We start from the raw sequence: 17,401 nt of genomic DNA, 5'->3' as shown, positions 1-17,401 counted from the left end.
ACACAGGTGTCAAACCAACAATGAGGACAACCATCTCTGGCTGCTATTCACGAATATCGGTTTGACTCATCACTGTTATCAAGGAAAACCATGCCACCTATAATAACCTGCTGGTGGTTCGTAAAGGAGCAGGCTTTCGCTCCTGCTAGATGCCTCTAGGTCTTGGGCCGTTAACCTGTTTCCTTACGTCTGAGGAAGACGAACTCTTAGCCAAGCAAAAACAGTTTTACGGCATACTCCAGGTCGCGATTTTGACTCAACTTACACTCTACTTTCAAAATTTATCCAAAAAAATACAAATTTATGTAATAACAAAATTTACTTATTTGAAACCAAAATATTTTACTTCTATATCAAATTGAAAATAAAAATCATAATTATATATTAATATTGGTTTATTAAAACTATTAAATATATATTTATGATGTGGAATAAATATATTAAAACAATTAAATATATGTTTATGAGTTGGAATAAATATCCAACTTAAAAATGAACAAAATCCATAACAATTAAAAAAGTATACAAATGGAGAAGGGAGGATCGGTAGAGCCATGCGTATGAGTCCTGCATCTTTAAAAATACCTTACCTACCTCCACAATTATCACTAGTCTTTAAGTATCAAACGTCAATATTTTAGTTTCCAGTTTTAGAAAAACCATAAAGGGGTTAATTAAGAAAACTCGGTTGAACAAAATCCATAACAATTAAAAAAAAGTATACAAATTGAGAAGGGATGATCAGTAGAGCCATGCGTGTGGGCCCTGCATCTTTAAAAATCACTAGTCTAATATCTTACCTACCTCCACGTCAATATTTTAGTTTCTAGTTTTAGAAAAACCATAGAGGGATTAATTAAGAAAACTCGGTTGAACAAAATCCATAACAAATACAAAAGTATACAAATTGAGAAGGGATGATCGGTAGAGCCATGCGTGTGGGCCCTGCATCTTTAAAAATCACTAGTCTAATATCTTACCTACCTCCACAATTATCACAAGTTTTTATTTTAATATCTTACCTACCCCATAATTATCACAAATCTTTAAAGTATTTTGTTATGGAGAAGTTTCGTAAAGGGTATGGGGAAAAGTGTTAGATAGAAAGAAGAAATATTACAAGGAATTCAACCCTACGTGTGATCTACAACAAAAAGAGTTCATTTGTGCTAGCATTTCGTGGAGGGCAAAGGTTCTTATTTCTAAATTAAGGACCAACTCACTTCAACTTCGGTGTGACACAGGACAGTGGAAAAGGCCTAAAGAATCTTGAGAAGAACGAGTGTGTACATTTTGCACGTCTGGGGCTGTGGAATCGGAAAAGCATTTCATTTTGGAATGTGATGCATTGAAAGACATGAGAGAAAGTTATGAGAACATGTTAGCATCAGTTTCTTGGCATTGTCCTTTTAGTGAGGGGATTGTTGGAAGGTTGGGCCAACTCATCATCAATTTGAATCGGAAAAGGATTGAATTGCAAAAAGCGAAAAACAGGGAACTAATGGTCTCATAGACTATTTTTAGTCTCGTGGACCTTAAAATATCATTTCATTTTGAAGATTTAGAAAAACCATAAAGGGAATAATTAAGAAAACTTCGTAGCAAGGAGTTGCAGTGGTCCATCTCGCTATCCGTTAATGCATTTGTTTTTTTTTAATTAATAATGTTGTTTAATTATTGTAAGTTTTGGAGTTTTTAGTTGAAATATCACATAATAATTTTTGGTTAAACCTTGAGTTTTTTTTGTTTAAAATGTTTTGCATATAAAAATTTAACGCTTTGAAAATTTCCTAAAGTACTTGGATTATAGAGAGTTCACAATCCAAAGTTATGATTCCAAAAAATCTTTGTCAAATTCTTAGGAAAATTCAACCAAAAAATCCAAAATGTACAACAAGTAGACTACCACCATGTATAATAAAACATATAACATCTTTTTTGCTTAGCTAAATTATATTTAGGCTACTCAAAGGACTATATAGCGTGACACAAACAATACTTCAACCATGTTAACCTTATAACATTGTGAATGTAGTCTTCTTAATATTTTTGCCGTATAATTTTTATTTATTTATTTTTGCAAGGGTTGTGTAGATGCTTGACTAACAACCTGACCCCATATGTATAAATTTAATAGTTGTTTTTTAAGTTTTTGTTACAGTGGGTCAAGTCTGCTTCTACTGCGTGTCAATTTGATGATTGAATTTTAAGTTTCCATTGCAATGAGTCAAGTTTTCTCCCACTGCATGTCAATTTGATAGTTTATTTTTAAGTTTTCGTTGCATTGTGTTAAGTTGTTTTAGGCTAAGATTTTAAAAGTAGTATACTTTTAGCATTTGGTATAATGACTCTTTTATTTAGGTATTCATTTTTAATATTTCTTTTGGTCATGATATTTGGTTTTAATTCCATGGTTGAAAAATGTCAAAATTTTAATGTTTTTCAAAGTCGTAATGTTTTATCTTAAACCTCATTGTTGAAAAATGCTCAAATTTCAAGGTTTTTCAGAATCATGATAGATATTTATATTTAATGCCATAGTTAAAAAATGTTGGAATTTTAAAGTTTTTTGAAGTCGTGATATTTTATCTTTAACATTATCGTCAAAATCTATTGTAATTTTAAGGTTTTCGGAGTAATGATATTTTATTTTAATGTCATTGCTAAAAGATGTTGGAATTTTAACCAAAAGAAATAACATTGATGAAACATCAACACTTTTCAAGGTGTTTTTCATGTTTATTGCACAACAATTTTAGCTTTTAGTGTCATTGTTAAAAACATGGAATTTTAACTCAAAAAATAAAAAAGAGTGTCAATGATGCATCAACACTTTTTGTTTCAAGGTGGTGTTGTTGTTGTTGTTGTTGTTTTTGTTTTTGTTTTGGATTTTTTTTTTGCACAAAGTTTTTGATTTTTAATGTCGTACTAGTTTTTTTTTTTTTTTTTTTTTTTTTTTTTTTTTTTTTTTTTTTTCGGAAAAAAAATAATTTGGGATAGAGTTCTTGTTTTTAGGTTACATTTCTCGTTAAGTTCGTAACTTTGTTTGTAATATTGAACTACATTGTGAATTATGGACAATGGACTCATTTTTATAAAACATTAGATGAAATATGTTTACGTTTTTTTGTTTTTTGTTTTTGTTTTTGTTTTTTTGTTTTGTTTTGTTTTATTTGGTTTTTGTTTTGTTTTGTTTTGTATTTTTTGTTTTTTGTTTTGTTTTGTTTTTCTTTTTCTTTTTTTTTCTTTTTTTCCAGAAGAAAAAAAAACACTGGTTTATGTAATGTACCAGTACATTTACCAACAAAATATGCATCACATGATGGCTAACATATTGACAAAGGATCTCCCAAATTGAAACTAGAGGAGAAATGAACACATTAACAGAAAGTCCACATAGACAACAGGAAACTCACAAATAAGCATCAATAATACAACCATTAATAATCAAGTCAAAAAGCATAATTGCCAAAAGGAGTAGCATCTGATCGAAAGATACAAGGAAATAAATAAAAGCTAGGGAAGGGGAGCCCTTGTCTCTAGTGATGCCGAACTCTAGGTGAATGAAGTGCATATGTCTAGCGTCATCCAAGAGGCCTTTCTTAGACAAAGAGTCTGCAATCACATTGGATTCCCGATAGATGTGTTGGAAAGTGATCAACGTGAAAGACCACCTGAGAAGTTGAATTTGAGAATCTAGACATTGAGGTGAGGGGGGTAGAAGTTTGTATTGGCTGAAATCCCTTCAATAAGAACCTGTGAATCCCCATAGACATGTAAAGTGTCAATGGACAATTGTCTGGAGAACCAAAGAAGCCCCCAAAGGGCCAAGACCTCTGCCTTCATATTAGTGTCAGAGCCACCGTTCCAATGGATCTTAAAATGTCGAACATGATCCATTCTTAGCCAGACTCCACAACCACAATTATCTCTCTGAGTAGCACCATTGAAAAACCTAGTTAGGTATAGTATGGGATGAGGGAAGAACCTATGCAAGCAGTCTAAGATTTTTTGAGAGGGGTTATTTACAGACTCCAACCATAGTAATATATTGTGAACATTTTTGTGTATGTTAATATGCAGACCCTCAAATATATGTTTGTTCCTGACTCTCCAAATTTCCTAGAAGATATAGAGATGTGTCACCTGAAATTTCCCTCCTCACTCAATCCACCATTGAATACATTACTCAATGTTCAAAAATATCCTGCAAAGAATGTTCAAGGAAAGGAAAATATTGTCCCAGACAAAAAATAGCAGTGGGTCATTCCAGAAAAAGATGAACATTAGTCTCATTTGATTCAATGCACAAAGGGCATTCCAGCATGTTGATGTTAATTGAAATATCCTAATACATGGATACCAGGCTCAATAATATGATGATTAGGATTACATGTCTATATAGATATCTTGTACGCATATGCTTGGATGAAAGTTAACATGCAAAATGGAAAGGGTCTAAGTGATATCCATAGAACCATAATAGTATTTGGCTAATATCGAGACATTAAATGATAATTGTGTGATGTACATTGTTCTTTTGCATTTGTATTACTTGATATGCATTTTTATGATCTTGGGAAAGATGCAAGTTTGCTGGTAACATGACTGCGTAACTAAATATTTTAATGACAAATACCCAAAACTAGCATCGTACTGTGGTCCATGATAAAGTATTACCCTACTTTTGTTGGAGGGGTGGAGGAATTTCCCACCATGTAATATTCAAACCTGGAGTCGTGGGGGGTCTATGATGGACATACTCCTCTAGACGTGTGGTGATGACTACCAGTTTCCTGTTAGGGAAGTTAGGTCAATATAATCGATGCTTCCACCATTTTGGTTCTATCAATGGTTAGGTCAACATAGTCGATGTCATAGTATATTGTAGCAGAGGACATATAGGATGAGGGTGGAAGTAGGCTAGGGAGGATGGATTGATATAGTTTAGTTGTGACACCCAGGTGGGAAATGATTCTTCTTGTGCTTTTCCTTAACTATAGTTACTACTTATTTCTCCCTATTTATTGTGTTTGATTGACATTTTACTTCTTGACTGCTTGTATCCTCTTAACTCCAACATCAAGACAAGATTCTTGAAGAAAGGGTGTATATAATTCCCACTCCCTAACCCTTTTATGTTATGATTAGCTATTAGCCTACCTTCTAAAAGATTGATTGTTGGGCAATTTCTTCTTAGTATTATTATTATACATACACGATATGTGTATGCTACCTACATATCCACATCTCACATGAATGCATGATTATTCTATGGTTTATCATGTTATATGTTTGAGTAATGAAACCTATAATGACAAATTTGAGCAGATACATATATAGTTTGGGAAGATAGGCTAGCTCCACTAGGCTCGTGAATTTCCAAAATATCACTAGGGATAGCATTAACAAAAGTATAATAATAATATGGCTTCTTGGTAGAGCTCTCAAATGGACCTTGGGTTCTATTTGAATCTATTAAGTGAATTATTAAGGAGGTTAGCCAAATGCAAGTTCAACATAACTTTCATGCTTTTCAACACACGAGTTGATGATTTGTTAGAAGTATTATTTGTTGTTTCATTGCAACCACTCAATTCATCTATAAGAAAGAATACTTGCCTCAACATTTTAGAGGATCATAAGTGTTACTCGAGAGATAAGGAAAATATCAATTATGGCCCTAAGACAAATAAGGTGTTCCATTATGTATTAAGTTTCAATTCAAAACAGATTTTATCTTGCAAATTCAAGGCACCGATCATAGGTATGGAATTCAATACCACTTGTAGCTAAGTATGTAATAAAATAGAGATCCACAAATTTTCAACATTCCTATTAGTGGTTGTTAGGCCCCTATACTACTAGTGTAACCCCTTATTGTTATTAGTACAACCCACTTATTATATTGATGTACCCATGTAGTGCCCATATTGTTACTAATGTGCTCCATAGAAGCCCACTATTGTTATTATTGTGCCCTTACATTATTATTGTTATGTCGGCTCTGATTATGCTATGACCCCTTAGACTCCTATATATAGAAAGGAGGCCTTTTCATTTGTATCATCCAAGAATTGTTCATTTATGTAATGTAAAGGAGGTTTCCCCCTTGAAGAGGCTGAATTCTAAGGCGTTGATCTATCTTTTCTATCTTTTCTTGAGTTGGTTTCATAACATTTGGTATCAGAGCTTTGGATTTTAGGGTTTCGCTGCTCCAAACAGGTCATCGTGGCATTTTCACTATAACTTTTTTTCTGTGATGTTTCAGAAGTCACAACAAAAACCCATTTGAGAAGAACTCGCGCTGAACCTTGGGTCCGAATTTCAGAACTTTTCGCGTGATATTTGCGGAGATATGATCTGAGGAAGTTTGTCTTTTTGTAGACTCCTGAATTACATTCAAAACAGGTGACCTGGGGAAAATCATCATAACTTTCTCTCTGAGGATCGGATTGAAATTTCGTAAGAAGGTACATATAGAGGACAGACTGTAGTTTCTTGTATATATTTTTCAGAGCCAAAGGTTGAAAAATTGACACGTGGCACTTCATACAAGTTCGCTCTTCTGTAAAGGTCTATAATCAGGTCATCTTGGGAGATTGTGCATAACTCTTTTTTGGAGAATCCAATTTAGATCAGACTGGTGCCATTGGAAAGAGGACACAAAGGGCTACTACAGGTAGCAATTTCAGAACCTAAATATCCGCAAGTACAGAGTTACAGTTGTTTCAAGTTCGAGGTCCTAAAATCAAGAAAAAGCAAGATGAGGAAGTTTGATGGCAAGGATCCAGTAAATTGGATACTTCAGATGGAGCAATATTTTGATCTACATGGTGTACCACTATTACAAAAGGTATGTATTGCATCTTCATATTTAGAACCGGATCAATTTTTATGGTATAAAGGACTTTGTTCTCATAAAAAACTTGTTACGTGGTCAATTCTCACGGAGGAAATGATAGCACATTATGAGGATACAAAGAGCAACACCTTCTTTAGAGCAACACCACAACAATTGGAAAGAGTAAAAGGGCTTTGTGACATATTTGAAAGTAAAATTATGGCAACAAGGAAGTCTACCCCTCACAACTATAAAGATGGACGTGTTGTTCCTCCTAGCCTTCCACAACCTACAAGGGTTACACCACAACAATTGGAAGAAAAAAGAGAAAAAGGGCTTTGTTACAATTGTGATAGAAAATGCACTAAAGGTCATAAGTGTGCTGAGAAGAAATTATTTTACATAGAGTATGAAGAGGAGGAAGAAAAGGATCAAGAAACATCAAAAGAAGATGATATATGCCAGGACCCGACCCCAGAGAAAGAAGAAATGAATCAGAACATATTTTGTAAACTATTGGCAAGAATGACCACTCCTCAAACTCTCAAGATAGAAGGAAATATCAAGAAGAAAAAGGTGCAAGAAGTGAAAGATCACATCAAGAAAGAAGAAATGAATCCAACCATATCTTGTAATTCACTGGTCGGAATTACCACTCCTCAAACTAGCAAGACAGAAGGACATATCAAGAAGAAAAATGTTCAAGAAGTGAAAGATCACATCGAGCGTCAAGAAATGAATCCGACCATATCTTGTAAAGGATTGGAAGAAATTACCACTCCTCAAACTCTAAATATAGAAGGACATATCAAGAAGAAAAAGGTTCAAGCAGTGAAAAATCACATCGAGCATCAACAACAAGTTCTCCAACTTTTAAAGCATAGCGCCACTTCGGTGCAAAATAAAATGAAACAACAGGTAGATCAACATCATAGTGAAAAATGTTTTGATGTAGGCGATTGGGTATTTTTACTGCTACATCTAAAGCAAGCTATTTATGAGAAGGAAAGGTTGGCAATACTAAATGCACTTAAAAAATGGCGACCTTATCGAATGGGAAGACTCTTCAAGGATGAGGATGTAGAAGCATTGTTTTGTGCTATTTCTATTATCCAACCAGATTGGATAAACGAAGCAAGGGATGAATGGAAGAAGGACAAAGAAGTATGGCCACTTATTCAAAAGTTTCAAAAGATCCCAATTCAAACAATATTGCCGGATATTGAAAAGGAAGGAAAAATCATATTGGAACCTGGAGCAGTCACAGAAACAAGAACCCGACAACTACGAAATCGATCAATTTCAGAGTATCTGATCAAGTGGAAGAACTTACCTGCTGAAGATTCCACATGGGAGGACAAGAATTTTATACATAAGCATCAAGAACTACTCAAGCGTTGAGTACAACACTTTTTGAAGGAGAGGGGCATATTAGGCCCCTATACTACTAGTGTAACCCCTTATTGTTATTAGTACAACCCACTTATTATATTGATGTACCCATGTAGTGTCCATATTGTTACTAATGTGCCCCATAGAAGCCCACTATTGTTATTATTGTGCCCTTACATTATTATTGTTATGTCGGCTCTGATTATGTTATGACCCCTTAGACTCCTATATATAGAAAGGAGGCCTTTTCATTTGTATCATCCAAGAATTGTTCATTTATGTAATGTAAAGGAGGTTGCCCCCTCGAAGAGGCTGAATTCTAAGGCGTTGATCTATCTTTTCTATCTTTTCTTGAGCTGGTTTCATAACAGTGGTAGAGGCATAATTTAGATTGAGAAATTCAACAATTGATATGCAAGCTTACTATGGAAAATATCATATTGGAATATTTTTTTAAATATATTTCTGGTTGATTGTTAAATGGTTGGATTGGGAGAGAAATTTTGTTGGAGCTCTTTTGTCTTGGATTTGGTGCCACGAATAGAAAGTTAATTCCCCTTATTGAGAAGATATTTTATGGATGAATTTTGCAATTTTTTGATGATTCATGATTAGCAGTTATGGATGAACAATAATTTACGGAGTAAGTGGTCTCTCTAAGTCTTGCGAATTTATTTGTGAATGTGATAAGTACAATTGTGCTTATCTAGTGGGAATGGTGCATTGTCTTTGCATGGTTCTTTGTTAGCCTCACTCTCACATTAAAAACAATTCTAAATCCAAATAATTAAATTAATTAAAATCATGAAAGTTAGGATTTAATCTTACCTTTCTAGATTGTGTTCCCTCGAAAACCATGAATCTGAACTGTGATCTAAATATGTGAATATGAATGCCGTGAATTTGGAGGATGTGTAGATCCAAATCGGATCTCCAATAAAATAAGATTAAAGAAACGCTGGGTTTTTTTGTTTTTTCTCTTCGTGAAAGACCGCGAAGGATTTAATGTATGGGTGCAAGTCAACCATTTCCATCCTGCATAACGGTATTGAAGCAGCACAATCATTAGGTTGTTGGACTCAATGATCAGAACGTGCCTTACTTATCGAATTAGAAATGCCCAAGTCACGTTTTTTTATTACAACACTTCGTTGTTAATGGATTAGGTGATCTAAATTCTGTATAAAAAACTATACTTACGACCCACACCTGTGATAGGTAAATTTCGATTTGTCCAAGAGAATGGTCAAAAGTCGTGTTATGTGCTTATGAGCCGTGTATAGCTTGCAGAAGCGTGGAGGCTCTCACTGACAACGTTTCTCTCGAGCGATAGTGAGCTGAAGCATTTGTGAAGATCTCGAAAGGCATTTTTTGGAGACTGCCTCTGCATTCGAAGTGGCATCCCTGATGAATATCGGTTGAGGTTGCCGATTCGGTGGCTTTCGGCTCGTATGGGCATTTGGAAAGTCGATCTGCAAGCTGGAGGATGTTTGCTGCCCAATCTTGAGATCTGCGAGCTGGAAGGTGTAGCGGCCGTAGAAATCAGCATCCTTCGTCAGCAAAGCCAGCGTGAATTGATCCACGATGTTTGTAGATATGAATGCTTCGAATTTTCGAGCTTCATGGGAGATAGACATCTATCTTTCAGCGCAAATTCCGAGGTTTCTGCAAGTTATTTAAGTGAATTTGGGATTGATGAATGCTCAAATCACGTCTCAGCTAAAGGACACAAGGCGACTGGACGCGCTTTGTGGTTGGGCTGTCACCAATTCATTAGATATTCGAAGGGTTGAGGCGAGAACGTGCAGAGCATGATTCTGAGAGAAATAAAATAAAATTTGTGTGAACTTCAGCCCCGCCCGCCCTTGAGAAATTGATTATTTAGGGTAGACACCATTGAAGAATCCAAAATTTGGTTTGCAGGAGAAGCCATGAGCGGTGCGTGTATGTGTATTTGAAGCAAATGTTGAGGCTGTTAAAATATTCTTTCTTGGCTTTGGGTTTTTGGAGGGCACGACAGGATTGCTTTATATTTTATTACCAGTTGTGGAAAATGGTCGGTGACCACCCATGGATTTGTAGGCCCGGGTGCAGAATGATGAAAGTTTAATGAAATTAGTTGCTCATCTTGGGAGAATATAGAAGGGATGAATGGTTTTAAAAGAAGGAAACCTTTAATAACTTTTAGAAGGAAACTTTTAATAACTTTTTATAAAGTAACTTTATAAAAATCATTAAATTATTAGTTTAAAAAATTGATTTTTCTATGAAGCTATAAAAATGTAATAGTGAGGGTATATTTTGTAATATTTTTTCAGTGATAACGGTTTTTTGGAGTAATAATTGATTTTTCCAATTTTAGAGTTATAAGGGTGTAGTGATTGTTTATGTATTCAATATTGAATAAAAACATATTTTTGGTGGTGCTTGTGTCCTAGATCCGTCTAAAATTGAATAAGGGAATCTTAGGTACACCATGTGTATGTTTGTGATGGCGCATGAGTCTTGATATTGTTTCTGTTTTGTGTCTAGTTTTGACACTAACCTTCATGTGGTATCTTTCTAATATGGTACACATGTAGCACACAACAAATTAGCGAATTGCATGCACATAATCAATTCCAATCAAGTTCCCGTAATCAAGCTTAATTACACAAGCACAAAGCGTCACATCATCAACTTGATAAGATGATCTTCTAAGCAAGCACATTTCACATTATGTAATCAAAGCAATCAAGTTAAGGACGCTACAAAATCAAGCATTTCAAGCCAAGACAACATCAACATCATCAACACTTTTTGTATCACTTGCAGATAAACATTTTTTAACTGAATTGTACGGGTGCATTCTCGATTGTAACCGACACTCTAATTTGATTATTAAGGTGAATACAGTAAGTCAAGTAAGTCTTCAACTGAGTCATCAAGATTGAACTTGTCATTTGTCTCTTGGGTGCATTTTCGACAATGTTCGACACCCTTCATTTTTTAAAATCAGCACATTCAGTGAGTACATTCAAGAAAGCACAAAGTGTTAGTAATCAATCAAGCAAGTTCAAGCAAGCCATCCAGCAAGCAATCATCATCAAACAAGTGTGAGTTCAAACAATCAATTGTTACAACAAGTTCAAGCAAGTGTGCAACAATCAACCAAGCAAGTGAGCGTGTCAAAATCAAGTGCGAAAGTTCAAAGCACAACATCTACAACAAACAAGCTAGTGTGAAGTTGATTGAAGCATTCAAAAAGTGTCAGTGAAGCATTCAAGCAAAGAGATCATCTTCAAGCGAGCGTGAAATCAAGAGTTCAACCAACCAAGTTATAAAACTCAAACAAGTGTTTAAAGCATTAGCAATAAGCAACAATACAAGCGAGCCTGAATTCAAAGTGAGCAAGCTAACATGGTGACACACATTCAATTGTCCCAAATTCTTAACAATTTGATTTTATCATCAGTTGGTGACATGGTGAACATCAGTCAAACAACTCTTGCTGATATTCAAGTGCATTTTCAACATGCACATGAAATGATTGAGTTTCTTCAACTGGAGTCGCAACTTCAAAGAGATGAGTTGCAACATAAGAGTGATGTTTCCAAGTCTTTTATCCATACAGATGAAGATAAAGATGTTGATTCCAAGTCACTGATCCAACCAAATTCTAGTGTCGAAGTGGTCCCTGATCCAGTTCAACTTTCTTCCAAACCAATCATCAAGCCATGGGAAGAACTTCAAAGTAACAAAAATCGACGAGGATTATGATATGAAAAAGATGAAAACAACTTGCATATCCCCGATTATTCTAAGCCGATCAAGTTCATCAATGCAGGATTTCTTGATCCAATAACATCAACAAGCCATGAGACAGTTGCAGACAAACAGATATACACGCAAACTTAAGTTGTAGTCAAACCAAAATGTCTTCATTGTCAAAGAACCGGTCATTTGGAAGATCAATGTTTTGATCTCCATCCTTGTCATCATTGTGGCAAGTCAAATCATTCATCAGCACAATGCAGCAAACAACAACAATCAACCAGATTGAAGATCGATTATTCATGGATTGATCCCTGGGAATGGTCATCCACGATCAGACGACTTTATAAGTTTTACAATCGAATTCACTCACACATAATGCAGCCAAGAGTACCAATGAAGATGGTACTCTCATGCAGTTGAACGGGGGAGTACACCAGTGAAGCACTCCTACACCTGAAGGGGGGGAGTTCAGAAATAATTTGAAGAAAATTGTCTCTCCTTTTAGCTGACAAAGGGGAGAAAATGTTAATGAAATTGACAGTGGTTGTTAGACTGAAAGTCTCGACAACATCAGCGAAGCAGCCAGTGGGCATTTTTAGTGGTTGTCAGATTGAAAGTCTCGACAACATCAACAAAGCTACCAGTGGGCGTTTTCATTAGCGAGTGAGCATCGACAAATTCGCCAGTGGGCGATCGACAGCAAAGTCAACAGTGAGCAGTTTTCAAACACAACAAAAGCAACAATGAGTTGTTTTTCAACATCATCAGACAGTGGGCGATCATCATCAGCAGATTCGTCGGTGGGTGTTCTCAACATTTTGTCAGTGGACAAAGGACGCTGATTGAAAGCAAAGGACATATGAATCCTTTTGCAGCTTGGCACGTGATGGAGTTGTCAAGCGACATTTAGAGATGAATCAGACATGCAGCTAACTCATGGTCTCTTCATATTGCAGTTTCTTTAGCATCTAGCTTTGGTGGTTTTTCAGGCAGTGTTTTTTTGATGATCAACTTGAGAACTTGGAAGAGGGTTCCTTGTTCTTAATTTGGACTTATCATTGAGGGGGGGGGATGTTAGCCTCACTCTTACATTAAAAACAATTCTAAAGTCAAAATAATTAAATTAGTTAAAATCATGAAAGTTAGGATTTAATCCTACCTTTCTAGATTGAGTTTGTTCCTCATGGTTAGGAGTCAGTTTAGGCTTAGTTGGTTGAGAGATTCTTTCCAACTAGTTCGGCTCCTAGATTAGTGTATTGTTGAGATATTTTTTCAACCATAGTGTCCAAGATAGACGTACTATCTTGAGACCAACTTCCTCATGTATTTATTTGCACTATTATCATTCTTTGTATATTGGATTGATTAATAATGAGAATGTGAGGAATGCTGTAAGGCTGTGGCCTTTTCTGCCATGTCTAGTTTCTCTATATGTCTGATATTTATTTTATGAGTGTGAGTGTGTATTATTATTAGTTTGTTAGTTTCCTACATTCTTGAATAAATCATATCTTTTAAACCTTAGGAAGAGTTCTAGTGGAGAACCTTTCTTTGAAGCTAACTTAGAGCTTGGAAAAGGTAATAGGAGGAACTACTAGGGTTAGAAAGTAGACAACCTTAGTCATCACCCTTAGTCCATTCATACCTTTCTCAATGTAGGCTTGGTTGACCCCATATGCCCAATGAAAAGACACTAGTCTTTGACACTTGCATCAAAGTTTCATACTCTAAAGTTTACTAAAACCTTTTTGCTAGATTTACTTTTCATATCACCTTGGAACTCATTTCATAGAAGTCATAGCAATCTTAATTGGGGAAACTTACCCTCAGCTAAAAGTAGCCAACCTTAAACAAATAAAAAATGTTCATGAGGTGACAATAGCCGCTTCTGGATTTTGACTCAACTTTACACTCTAGCTTTCAAACTTTATCTAAAAAAAATACAATTTATATGATAATAGAACTAACTTACTTGAAAGCTAGATTTTTTACTTCTATATCAAATTGAGAATAAAAATCATAATTAGATTTAAAAAGCCTTTCGGTAGAAATCACATAATAGATTTTTTTTGCCAACGCGTTTCGAACCAACAAGTGTGGTTCATCATCAAGACTACAGGCACACCATGGCAACCGCTTAAATAGAGAGCAACGTAAAGACATAATTTCAAGTAACGACTATATTTGAACAATAATATTGAAATTATGATATCAATTTATTAATATATTAAAAACAAATATTATTAAGTAACAATTATATTAAACGACTAGTTTAAAAAAAATAATATTTAAATAATGATATTAGTTAATTTATTAAAAATATTAATAGGTAACGTAAATAATATTTAAATTAATTTTTTAAAACCAAATATTACTAGTTTTTGAAAAATAATATTTAAATAACGATATTAGTTTATTAATTTATTAAAAATTATTAATAAGTAACAATTATATTAAATGACTAACCAAATATTACTAGTTTTTGAAAAATAAATGAGTAATTGGTATATTAAATAGTGAGTTTTTGAAAATAATATTTAAATTAATTAAAAAAAAAGTCAAACTCTGAACAAGGATGGAAGTAAAAAATTATAAAAATAAATAAAATAATTAATGGAAATAAAATAGACAAAAAAATTCTCTTATTTGATTTCTAAAAAGAAAAATGCTTAATTCATTATAAATCGCAGAACCCTGAATACATAAATCATAATTAGATATTTATATTTATATATTGAAATAATTAAATATATGCTTATGACTAGGCATAATTAGATATTTATATTTATATATTGAAACAATTAAATATATGCTTATGACTAGGAATAAATATAGTAAAGAAATTATATATATGTTTATGAATTGGAATAAATATCCAACTTAAAAATGAACAAAATCCATAACCATTAAAAGAAAAATATATAAATTGAGAAGGGGTTATCGATACAGCCAAGCGTGTGGGCCCTGCATGTTTAAAAATCACGGGTCTAACACCTTACCTACATCGACAATTATTGCAAGTCCTAAGTATTAAACGTCAATATTTTAGTTTCAAGATTTGAAAAAACCATAAAGGTAATAATTAAGACAACTCCGTAGTTGAAATAATATGATAAAATGAGGCCACGCAGGATGGAATTTCAATAATGGAAAGGTAAACGAAACCTTTATACCTAAAATGACGTGGCGGATAAGGTTACACCTACTCGTTAATTTTACGGTTCTTTGTTATTTATCGCACTCTTTTGTTTACAAATTGGGAAATAAAAAAATAAATTATTTTAAAAAGGCTAAAAAGAGCGGGTGGGACAAGTTGCCCGACAAATAGATTTCTGCATTCCAGTCATAATGGTGAGTGGACCAACTTTCCAATGGTCCCTTTACTAAATAAATTAGGTCAAGATCTTGTTGTCAGGTACTTTCTAGCCTATGAGATTGTCCGGCGTTTCTTATTTCCACCTCTATAGCATTATAAATGCTATCTGACATGCCAGGGGAATAGCCATCGCCCTCTGAGTGACAGCAAGTGGAGAGAGAGGGCGAGCGTGGAGAGGGCACTCCATGACTATTCCCCTCGCATGTCAGATAGCATTTATAATGTTATAGAGGTGGAAATAGGAAAAGCCATGAGACTGTCTCTGAGAGACAGATTTCTGCATTTCAGTTTTATAACGTAGAGGTTTCAATTTCTCAATTTTAGTTTAAAAAACTCATAAATTGGTCTGGAAAATAATGGAAATTTTGGTAAGGTTATGATAACATTTGGCAATTTTTTTGAAAATCAAATTACAGTTGTCAAATTTTATTTTCAAGATTTTGAATGCCCCACTGAATCCATTCCCACTATCAAAAAATATCTAAACACTCCAATACTCTGATTTTTTGAATGTTTTTTTACCAGATTCCGACAAAAAAACTGTCATCCAAACAAATTTATGACATTGGTACCCCAAGCCAATAAATTATCCAAAAACTTACTGAACAAATTATCCCAAAAACTCTTGAATGTTTTTTACAAGAATACTGCCATCCAAACACATTTATGGCATGAGTACCCAATACCAATAAATTATCCAAAAACTCACGAAATAAATTATCCCAAAAACTAACTATCAAAATATACATATTTATTGTGAAATCAAATTGTAAATCGCCAAACAAGACGCATTAGGAGCCTGGTGTCCAATCATTTGCTCTAAATCTATCATATCGCTCAGGGAAATCCCGCTTCCTGCAGAATCTATCAGTCAATTAAATTGACGCCTCAGCGTCAGATTCTACAGTGAGTAATTTTTACAGATCTATCGGACATTCCTCTGTTATATGATGAGCTTCACTAGAATCTGATTTATCCTGCCTACTGTAAATTTCCCTATTTTACGGAGTAGATTTGTTTTCTTTCATAAAATTACACATATCATATTCATAAATCGTAAAAATAAGAGTCATTGAGATCACTGGATTAATTTGTACAGTCCACATCTACCATTTCAACTGATGCAACAGTAATTTTATACAAAAACTAAATAATTTTTAATTTTATTTTAATAAATTAAAGAGAAATCCAAAAACAGGCTTTTGTTACCCGACTCCAAAATACCAAAATCCAGTGGTGGTGGTTGAGGAGGGGTAATGAAACATTTTGTACAAAAACTAAATAACCAATGTTTTTTTTACTTAAAAGGAATCCAGAAACAGGAATTTATTACCGGACCCCACAATACCAAAATCCAGTGGTGGTGGTTGAGGAGAGGTAAGTGAAACCCAATTTAGCTCAGATTTCAAGATCACTTCGAAAGTATCACTGTAATTCTTTTTTTTTATGTTGAAAGTATCACTGTAATTCTTGATTTTTTATGTTGATTGTAGATTCTAGAATATTTTTTATATTGATTTCAGATTTAAAATATTTAGAAAATTTGAGTAAACAGAACAAATTCAACTATTTTACTTTATTCTATTCATTAGAATATTTTGACTGTAATGGAGATTCAGATATTACCATTTAAAATGTCTGGTGCAAACAACAATCACTCACTCTGAAATTGTGAACCACAAATCCACAATTTGATTAAAAAATTGTTAGTGTTCACATCGTAGCTCCATTTATGCCCATAAATAAAAACCATAGGAACGTGATTGGGTCACCTGTCCACTCGTACCTCCATTAGGTCATTAGGTCACATGTCCATAAAGCCAAAAAAACATAGCAGTAGTATAATTAGTCGAAGGAATGATGTTTTTATGGCGCTGAATTTATTTCTACTATAAAAACACGATTCAATGACTGTCTCTACAAGATTTTTTGAAATTTTTTTGCCCAAATTCCAATCACTTTTGACCGTGTGGACAATTCCTCCACCTGGATAGACGACTCCAAAAACATAGGCACATGATTAGTGACCTGTC

The sequence above is a fragment of the Pinus tabuliformis genome, chromosome 2_1 (assembly GCF_031772625.1).
Source record: "Pinus tabuliformis cultivar Carrire ecotype Pingquan chromosome 2_1, CPIR1, whole genome shotgun sequence".
Taxonomy (NCBI): Eukaryota; Viridiplantae; Streptophyta; class Pinopsida; order Pinales; family Pinaceae; genus Pinus; species Pinus tabuliformis.
The sequence above is the reverse complement of the archived record's forward strand: the minus strand, read 5'-3'. Positions refer to the sequence as shown.